Source organism: Phoenix dactylifera, chromosome 4 (genome assembly GCF_009389715.1).
Source record: "Phoenix dactylifera cultivar Barhee BC4 chromosome 4, palm_55x_up_171113_PBpolish2nd_filt_p, whole genome shotgun sequence".
Taxonomy (NCBI): domain Eukaryota; kingdom Viridiplantae; phylum Streptophyta; class Magnoliopsida; order Arecales; family Arecaceae; genus Phoenix; species Phoenix dactylifera.
In genome coordinates, this window is record NC_052395.1 from 15,455,123 (window position 1) to 15,464,385 (window position 9,263).

The window sequence follows — 9,263 nt, forward strand, 5'->3', positions numbered from 1 at the left end:
GGTCTCAGGCGTGGAAACACAGAGAGAGGGAAAAAGAGAAGAAGAAGAAAAAGAAGAAGAAGAAGAAAGGAGGGGATTCGAGGTGCAAGGAAGCTCCGGTTGCGCTGTCACCTGAAGGAAAAAGTGTAGATCTCCTTCCCTTCTACGCAAGAACCCAAGTTTCACAAGAAGAAAAAGGTAAATACCCATCCCTACCTAGTATTCTAAAGAATTTATGCTATAGAAAGGGTAGATGATAGTTGTAAAGGGTGTTAAAAGGGGAAGAATCGGATTTCGACAAATTTTTCCGGCACTACGGAAAAATCGTGTCAAAGTCCCAACTTTGGCAAATTATTTAGGGGGTCAAACGGCCTCCGATAGTGATGCATGTTACCTTTTTGGAATTTCCTATGAGTGTAGAATGTTAGGTAAAAATTTCATCAAATTTGGAGTCTGGAAAGTGGATCAAACTCGGGATGAAGTAACCGGCTGTCGGTCCGGGTTACTGTTCACCCGGGTGGAAAATAAGGGATTTCATGCCATAATAGGGTATTAAGCCCAGATTAAGCTAAGGGGACCTTGTACTCATGCAAGGGAGTCCCTAATACACATAAATGGTGAGTTAATTAATAGAAAGAGAAAAAAAGAAAAAAAAGAAAAGATTTAGGAAACGGGGGAGTTGAATCAATTAAAGTCCCCTATATTATAATTGGCACGTAGATTATAGCCCTTGATACAAAATTAAATATATTGTAAATGCATGTCACAGTTGGGCAAGAAGCTAGGGAACAAGAGGAAGAAGTCCCCTGCTGCCTACTGTAAAATTCTAGAGGCGTATCGAGGCCGTGCCGGATTGGCAGGTGAGTGGGAGTCATGTACTTTGCACCATGAGCATCCTTAATTCATTTTCATGAATACCGCCAAGTGTGAATTGATTCCACTTGTGCATATTGATTGATATTGTAGTAGATTCCTCTATAATTTTGTTTCTCCATACTTGATTATCTTGTGCACGCATTTGAGGAAACATTGAGAGGAATTACGAGGGGTTGATGAGTAACCAAATTGATTCCAAATTGTGAAATAACTTCTTTTGTAAATTGATTTCATTTCCTCTATTTCAAAGACTTGTAGAGCCCTTCTCATGGTATATTGAGTTGCATTGTACTCCCGTGATTCCTCACTCCCAACCCTGATGTTAGTTATAATTGGGTCGTGGCCGAGTGAGTGGTAGTCTTGATTATGCTCCTTTTTAGTAGAGTATTGGGAGGGTGCATTATGGCATTTATGCATGGCTTGGCAGTATCTGCAGGACACCTATAGTCGATGGGGTTGAACATCGGCCTTTGTGCACATAGTAGTCTTCTGGGTGGGCGGAGCCCAGTCCCTTCCTAGGGGGGGACACGGCCCTAGGCGTAGGATCGGCCGGTCATACGATTTATATTCTGCTTGCCGCCGGGCATAGTAAGACCCCGCGAGGTGCAGTATGGCTTTCCGCGGATGTAGAATTTCCGCAAGGTGCCGTTTAGTATGTAGATGTGAGATGGATTTCTGTTCTGGATACTAGCCGGCATTTACATGATTAGTGTGGTGTCTTATCCTGCATATGCATGTGACAGTAGGGAGTTGTTGCTGGTTCGCCTGGGGCGTAAAACCCACCTTCCGACAGCTGTCTAGCATTTCCATTATCGATATGGTGTATTATCCTGCATATGCATGTGACAGTAAGGAGTTGTTGCTGGTTCGCCTGGGGCGTAAAACCCATCTCCCGACAGCTGTCTAGTGATGATTTCAGCATATTGACACCTGATTTGTATGTTCCAGCATTATGATCTGTTGAGCATATTCATGAGTAGCATATATGTTTACTTGATTATTCCATATATGCTTTAGATGAGTTGATATTGATTGTGGTGATATTGATGATTTACTCTATATTCTCTATGTTGAGTTCATGTTCATGTTGTTATTGATCTTGAGATTTCATCTCGAGCCATGATTATATTCTGTCTCATGTGCATAGTACTCTCTACTCCACTCACTGAGTATTTATATACTCACTCCCCAGTTTGGTGTTTTTGATTGCAGGGCAGGTATTGTATAGAGAAGAGCAGGGTTAGAGATTGCCTGCTAGCTGTGCCGCTCCATAGTATAGTATAGTATAATGTAGATAGAGGTTTATACCCTTTTGGTGTATTATAAACCTTCTGTTGTATATAGTATATAGTTACAGTCATAGATCCTGTTGTGGATATGGGTTTGACCATGGATGGAATGGGAACCAGATTTTTATACATATGAGTTATATGCCTGAGATAATGTATTGATATATATTGTTCAGGTTCATTATGTGACGGATTATGTGATTGCTGCTCTGACAGGTAGTGTGTTGTATGTATTGAGATAATCCTGACAGGTCACTATAGGAAAAGTGATCATTTTGTGCATGCATCATGCCAAATTTTTCAAGATTTATTGATGATTGATAGGTAGTAGGGTTCTACGCGGTGGCTGGTGGCCTTATGCCTACCCGCACCCTAGGACCGTCGCGGCGACCCGCCGGGAACGGGGCGGGGGTCGTGACAAAGCTTGGTATCAGAGCAAAGGTTAAGAAGAGTCCTGTCAGAGCAATAGGGTGAGTCAGGATTAAGTATAGGATTATACTATGGAGCATAGGATTTTTCTGTATATTAATTTATGAGTCATTTACAATTCAGTAAAATATATTATGACTCAGTGTGTAACGACTGCCCTCTCTTTTTAACTCTTTTAGAGACATATAAAGAATACTTCCAAGGAGGATGGAGCCAGATATAGCATTGGATGCGGGTTCCGCACATGTCGAGCCCCAAAGAGAAAAATCTCCTCCTGCTGATAGACGGAGGGTTGATGATCAAGGAGAGGTAGGAAGTAGAGATGCATTAATGGAACAGTTATTGGCGGAGAATCAGGCTCTGAGGGAGCAGATTGCTCGGGGGAAATCTCCTGCCCCGTCAGTAGTATCCATCCCACCTCCTGTAGTTGTGCCAAGAAGTTTGGCCAGGCGGACTCTAGATGATGAGGGGATTACTGTACAGGAATTTCTGAGGCTTAGAACCCCAGAGTTTAAGGGGGAAGAAGGTGAAGATCCTCAGAGATTCCTGGAGGAGACTGAAAAGATGATACGGAGACTGCCCTGTTCTGATGCAAGGGCAATAGAACTTGTAGGGCTCACAATGAAAGAAGATGCCTGGGGCTAGTACCAGAGGCACGTGGAGGACAGATTGTACAGTAGGAATCCTCCAACCTGGGAAGAGTTCAGGCAAGCAGTGATGGATGAGTTTTTGTCTCCGGCTGAGAGGCAGAATCGGGCTCTTCAGTTTGAGAGGCTGAAGCAGATGCCCGGAATGAGCGTATCTGAGTACGCTCGTGAGTTCGCTAGATTGGGGAAGTATGCTCCTTACATCATCCCCACTGAAGCTGCCAGGATAGAAAGATTCAGGCGGGGTCTGATTTCCCCGCTTTATAATGCAGTGCTGGCAGTAGAGGTCCCCACCTTGTCTAGGCTGATTGATAAAGCAAAACAGTGGGAGATCAGAAACAAAGAGGAAAGGGCTGAAAGAGAACAGAGGAAAATGAGTAAGGGGAAAGGGCAAAGCAGCCGAGGTAGATCTGAGGGAGTAAGTCTTCCGGAGGGCCCGACGGAGCAGTCTGTATGCTCAGCTCCACCTGCCCCACGTAAGAGGAAGTGGAGGAGAAGAGGTCAGTCACAGGATGCTTCTCTACCATTAGCACCTCGTCCTCCGGTCACTATGGCCAGAACTGAATCCAAGTTCCAATCATGGCCAGTGTGTGGCATATGTGGGAAGCAGCACCCTGGCAGATGCAGAATGGGTCAGGGAGTGTGCTACAGATGTGGACAGCCGGGTCATTTTGTCAGAGAATGCCCGCAGGGTGCCACCCAGCAGTTTGTGCCTTTAACATCCTACCCTTCTGTACAGATGGACAGGCCTAGTAGTAGGGGGCCTGTAGGCAGAGGTAGAGGTCAGACACCAGCGTCACAGCAGAGTGTTGGACCATCTCAGCTGTTAGCTCCAGCAGGCAGAGGGCAAGGAAGGGTGTTCACGGTAAATCCACAGGAGGCACAGGCATCAAATGCAGCTGTGACAGGTATGCTCCTCATTGATAAGATTAAAGCTAGAGTGTTATTTGATTCTGGAGCTACCCATTCATTTGTGTCCCCTTAGTTTGCTAAAAAGTTAGCTAAGGATAAGATATTGATGCATATTCCCTTAGTTATTAGCACACCTGTATGGGATAGTATAGAAGTGAGATATGTGTATCCTACCTGTGTGGTAGAGGTAGAAGGTAAGACACTCCCAGTCGATTTGATTGAGTTGGCAGTGTTAGACTTTGATGTCATACTGGGCATGGATTGGTTATCAGACAATCGTGCCACCATTAACTGCCAAGAAAAGAGTGTTATCTTCAGACCTTTAGATAAGGGGAAATTTACATATCAAGGGGACAGGAGTGAGATCCCAATGAATTTGGTGTCTGCAGTAAAAGCAAAGAGGCTGCTGAGAAAAGGGTGTCAAAGCTATCTAGCTTATGTGATGGACACCCAGGTAGAGTCTGTGGATCTGCAGCAGATTCCAGTTGCTAGGGAGTATCCTAATGTATTTCCAAGGGAATTACCAGGATTGCCACTTGATAGAGAAATTGAGTTCAGTATTGAACTTCTTTCTGGTACAAATCCTATATCGATTGCTCCCTATCGTATGGCACCTACAGAGCTGAGGGAGTTGAAGGTGCAGTTGCAGGATCTGCTAGACAAGGAGTTTGTTAGGCCCAGTACATCACCATGGGGTGCCCCAGTTCTGTTTGTGAAGAAGAAGGATGGGTCGCTGAGATTATGTATAGATTATAGACAGCTGAATAAAGTGACCATCAAAAATAGATACCCACTCCCCAGGATAGATGACCTGTTTGATCAATTACAAGGGGCTGAGTACTTCTCGAAGATTGATCTGCAGTCTGGGTATCATCAGTTAAAAATCAGAAAGGAAGATATATTGAAGACTGCATTCAGAACGAGATATGGGCACTATGAGTTTCTAGTGCTTCCATTTGGGCTGACAAATGCCCCAGCAGCATTCATGGATTTGATGAATAGGGTCTTTAAACCCTATCTTGACAGATTTGTGATAGTCTTTATAGATGATATCCTCATATATTCTAAGAGTCAGGCTGATCATGAAGAGCATTTGAGGATAGCACTGCAAACCTTGAGAGAACATGAACTGTATGCCAAACTTACCAAATGTGAGTTCTGGCTATAAGAAGTTGGATTCTTGGGACACATAATATGTAAGGAAGGAATCAGGGTGGATCCCAAGAAGATTGAGGCAGTTATGGATTGGCCGAGACCAACAAATGTAACAGAAATCAGGAGCTTTCTGGGTCTGGCTGGGTACTATAGGAAGTTTGTAAAGGACTTTTCAAAAATAGCTACCCCATTAACAAAGCTGACTCGGAAGCAGGTTAAGTTCACTTGGACAGATTCTTGTGAACAGAGCTTCCAGAAACTGAAAGATTGCCTTACATCAGCTCCAGTTTTGACTCTACCCACAGATACAGGCGGGTTTGTAGTCTACTGTGATGCTTCTAAAGTGGGATTGGGATGTGTGTTGATGCAGAATGGCAAGGTGATTGCATATGCATCCAGACAGCTAAGAAAGCATGAAGTAAACTATCCCACTCATGACTTGGAAATGGCTGCTGTCATATTTGCGTTAAAGATATGGAGGCATTATTTATATGGTGAGAAATGTGAAATATATACTGATCATAAAAGCCTCCAGTACATTCAGCAGCAAAGAGATTTGAATCTCAGACAGAGGAGATGGATAGAGCTGTTGAAGGATTATGACTGCCAAATCCTGTATCATCCGGGCAAGGCTAATGTAGTAGCAGATGCATTAAGCCGGAAGTCAATGGGCAGTTTATCTCACATTTCCGTCCAGAGGAGAGAGATAGTCAGAGATCTGGCAGATTTATTTGCTCAGGGACTATCTTTTGAGTTATTAGAGGTTCGTCCTTTGATTGCACAGTTTCAGGTGAAACTGAGGTTGATAGATGAAATCAAAGTTTCACAGGATTTAGATCCAATCCTTGTGAAACTGAAAGGAGAAGTGCAATCAGGACAGTCAGAAAGGTTTCAGATTGTAGATGGAATGTTGAGGTGTGGCAGTAGGCTATGTGTGCCAAATGTGGAAAATCTGAGACAGAGGATTATGCATGAAGCACACAACACTCCCTATAGCATTCATCCTGGTTCCACCAAAATGTATCATGATATCAAAGACATATATTGGTGGAACGGATTAAAAAGGGATGTAGCCAAATATGTGGCTTCTTGTTTGACTTGTCAACAAGTGAAATTTGAACATCAGAAGCCAACAGGGCTTTTGCAAGAGTTACCTTTGCCCGAGTGGAAATGGGAAAGGATAACTATGGATTTTGTGGTCGGGCTGCCCAGAACACAAAAAGGATATGATTCCATCTGGGTGATTGTGGATAGATTGACAAAATCAGCCCATTTTCTACCGGTGAAAACCACATATTCAGTAGCTCAGTATGCCGAAATATATGTGAATAAAATAGTATCTCTGCATGGAGTGCCAGTTTCTATTATATCAGATAGAGGTTCACAGTTTACCTCTAGATTTTGGCAGAAACTCCATGAGGCATTAGGAACTCAGCTTGATTTCAGTACAGCATTTCACCCTCAAACAGATGGGCAATCGGAGAGGACTATTCAAACCCTCGAGGATATGCTCAGAATGTGTGTACTGGATTTCAGAGGTAGCTGGGACAGATACTTACCTTTAGTGGAGTTTGCATATAATAACAGTTATCACTCCACTATTGGTATGGCACCTTATGAGGCACTTTATGGGAGGAAATGTAGATCTCCCTTGTGCTGGTTTGAGATTGGAGAGAAGCACTTAGAAGGACCAGATTTGATCAGAGAGACATAAGAAAAAGTGCCAATGATACAGGAAAGGTTGAGGACAGTGTTCAGTAGGCAGAAGAGCTACTCAGATGTCAGAAGGAGAGATGTGCAGTTTGGCACGGGGGATCACATGTTCCTAAAGATCTCTCCTATGAAAGAGGTAATGAGGTTTGGAAAGAGGGGCAAGCTTAGTCCCAGATACATTGGCCCCTTTGAGATATTAGATAAAGTTGGCAATGTATCTTACAGATTAGCACTGCCTCCAAACCTCAGCCATGTGCATCCAGTATTCCACATATCTATGCTCCGGAAGTATGTGCCGGATCCATCTCATGTGCTATCAGTGCAGGAAGTTACAGTAGAAGAAGATCTTTCTTATGAAGAACTTCCTGTCGCTATTCTTGATACTCAGATCAGGAAACTGAGAAATAAGGAAATATGTATGGGAAAGGTCCAATGGCACCGGCACAATGTTGAAGAATGCACTTGGGAGTCGGAGCAAAGTATGAAGAGCAAATACCCTCACCTCTTTGAGTAATCAGGTAATTTACTCTTTTAAATTCGAGGACGAATTTTATATAAGGAGGGGAGGATGTAATAACCCCAAATTTTTTTTTTATATAAAAAGGGATAGAATAGTCCTTTAAAATTGATATAAGGGGTAAAATGGGAAGGAATCAAAAGTTAATGGCATAACTGTAGATCCGTTGAAGTGGCAAGGGCAAAATTGGAATTTTCAGAGTTTGATTTGATTTAATGTATTGATATATATTGTTCAGGTTCATTATGTGACGGATTATGTGATTGCTGCTCTGACAGGTAGTGTGTTGTATGTATTGAGATAATCTTGACAGGTCACTATAGAAAAAGTGATCATTTTGTGCATGCATCATGCCAAATTTTTCAAGATTTATTGATGATTGATAGGTAATAGGGTTCTACGCGGTGGCTGGTGGCCTTATGCCTACCCGCACCCTAGGACCGTCGCGGCGGCCCGCCGAGAACGGGGCGGGGGTCGTAACAGGCAGGCGGCTGGGCAGGGCCACTGGCAGGCTGTGGTCGGACGGCTGGCGTTGGCAGGATGCTGCAGGGGTGCGACAGGGGCGCTGGTCGGCTGCCGCGCGGGCCTGGCGCGCGCCGCACGCGCGCAAGCTTGCTGTCGGGCGAGCGCACACGGCACTGTAGCGCACGGCGGCTTGGTCGGGTGGGGCGCAGGGTCGCGCACAGGCGGGCACGCGAGCGCGGGCGGGTGTGGGTCCTAGCGAGGTTCGCTTGGTCGAACCTCGCCCAGGCGGACTGGGTGCGGGAACGCGGGCGCGCAGGCTGGCGCCTGGGCGGGCTGGCGAGGTTCTGCGCCCTAACCTCGCCTGACACACTGTAGCTGGCGAGGTTCTTTGGTCGGAACCTCGCCGCAGCCATGTAATGCCGCAGAATTTGGCCGTGGGAAGTACGTGGTGAGCTCGGCCGAGGTTGGGCGTGCTCGGCCGAGGCTTGGACATGCGCGCGGCATGCTCGGCCGAGGTTGGGCATGCTTGGCCGAGGCTTGGCATGCATGGCACGGGCCGGCCATGGGTGTGCTTGGCCGAATGAAGGCTTTGGCCAAGGCTCTCTAAGCAAAGTAGTTGGCCTTGGCTTGATCCTCCGTTGGCCTCTTTATGGCTCGATGTCTTTCTTGGTTGGCGGCGCTTGCGAGGGTCCTCAACACAGCTTCCATGGCGGCCGGTTGGAAGCTCGGATAGGGGATTGTGCCCTGTTCTTCCCCTCTTCTTTTACACCCCCCGCGCCCCGGCTTTTTATCTTCTGAATCATAAGCCGACTGGGCCTGCCTACTTTGGTCCTAGTCAGGCCCAGCTAGCTTGGTTCTTAAATTTTAGTAAACAGAAACATTTTCTCCCACTAGACAAAACATTCTGAGTGGTATATTAGAGATAAAGAGAGGGCAAATCAAAAAAGTGGAAAAGGTGGTTGGAGTTCTTGCCTTGAGTTACTCCCATGAGTCGCTGGAGAAGGATACTGAAGAGGTGAGTGGAGCGAAGGCGGAAGCCGAAGCGCGAGGCAGGGCCGATTCTTCGAGGGGTTGCAAGTAGAGCTGATAATGGGCCGGGCCTCGGGCCTATTAAAAATTTGATCTTTGGCCCAAGCCTGGCCCATGATCAGCTATTTACGAGAGGGCGCACATTAGGCCAGGCCAGGCTGTGACTCGCATGGAAACCTTATTTTAGATGGACTGGGCCAACTATTTAATGGGTCGGTCCGACCCTTCTGCTGATCATATTGGACTCTAGAT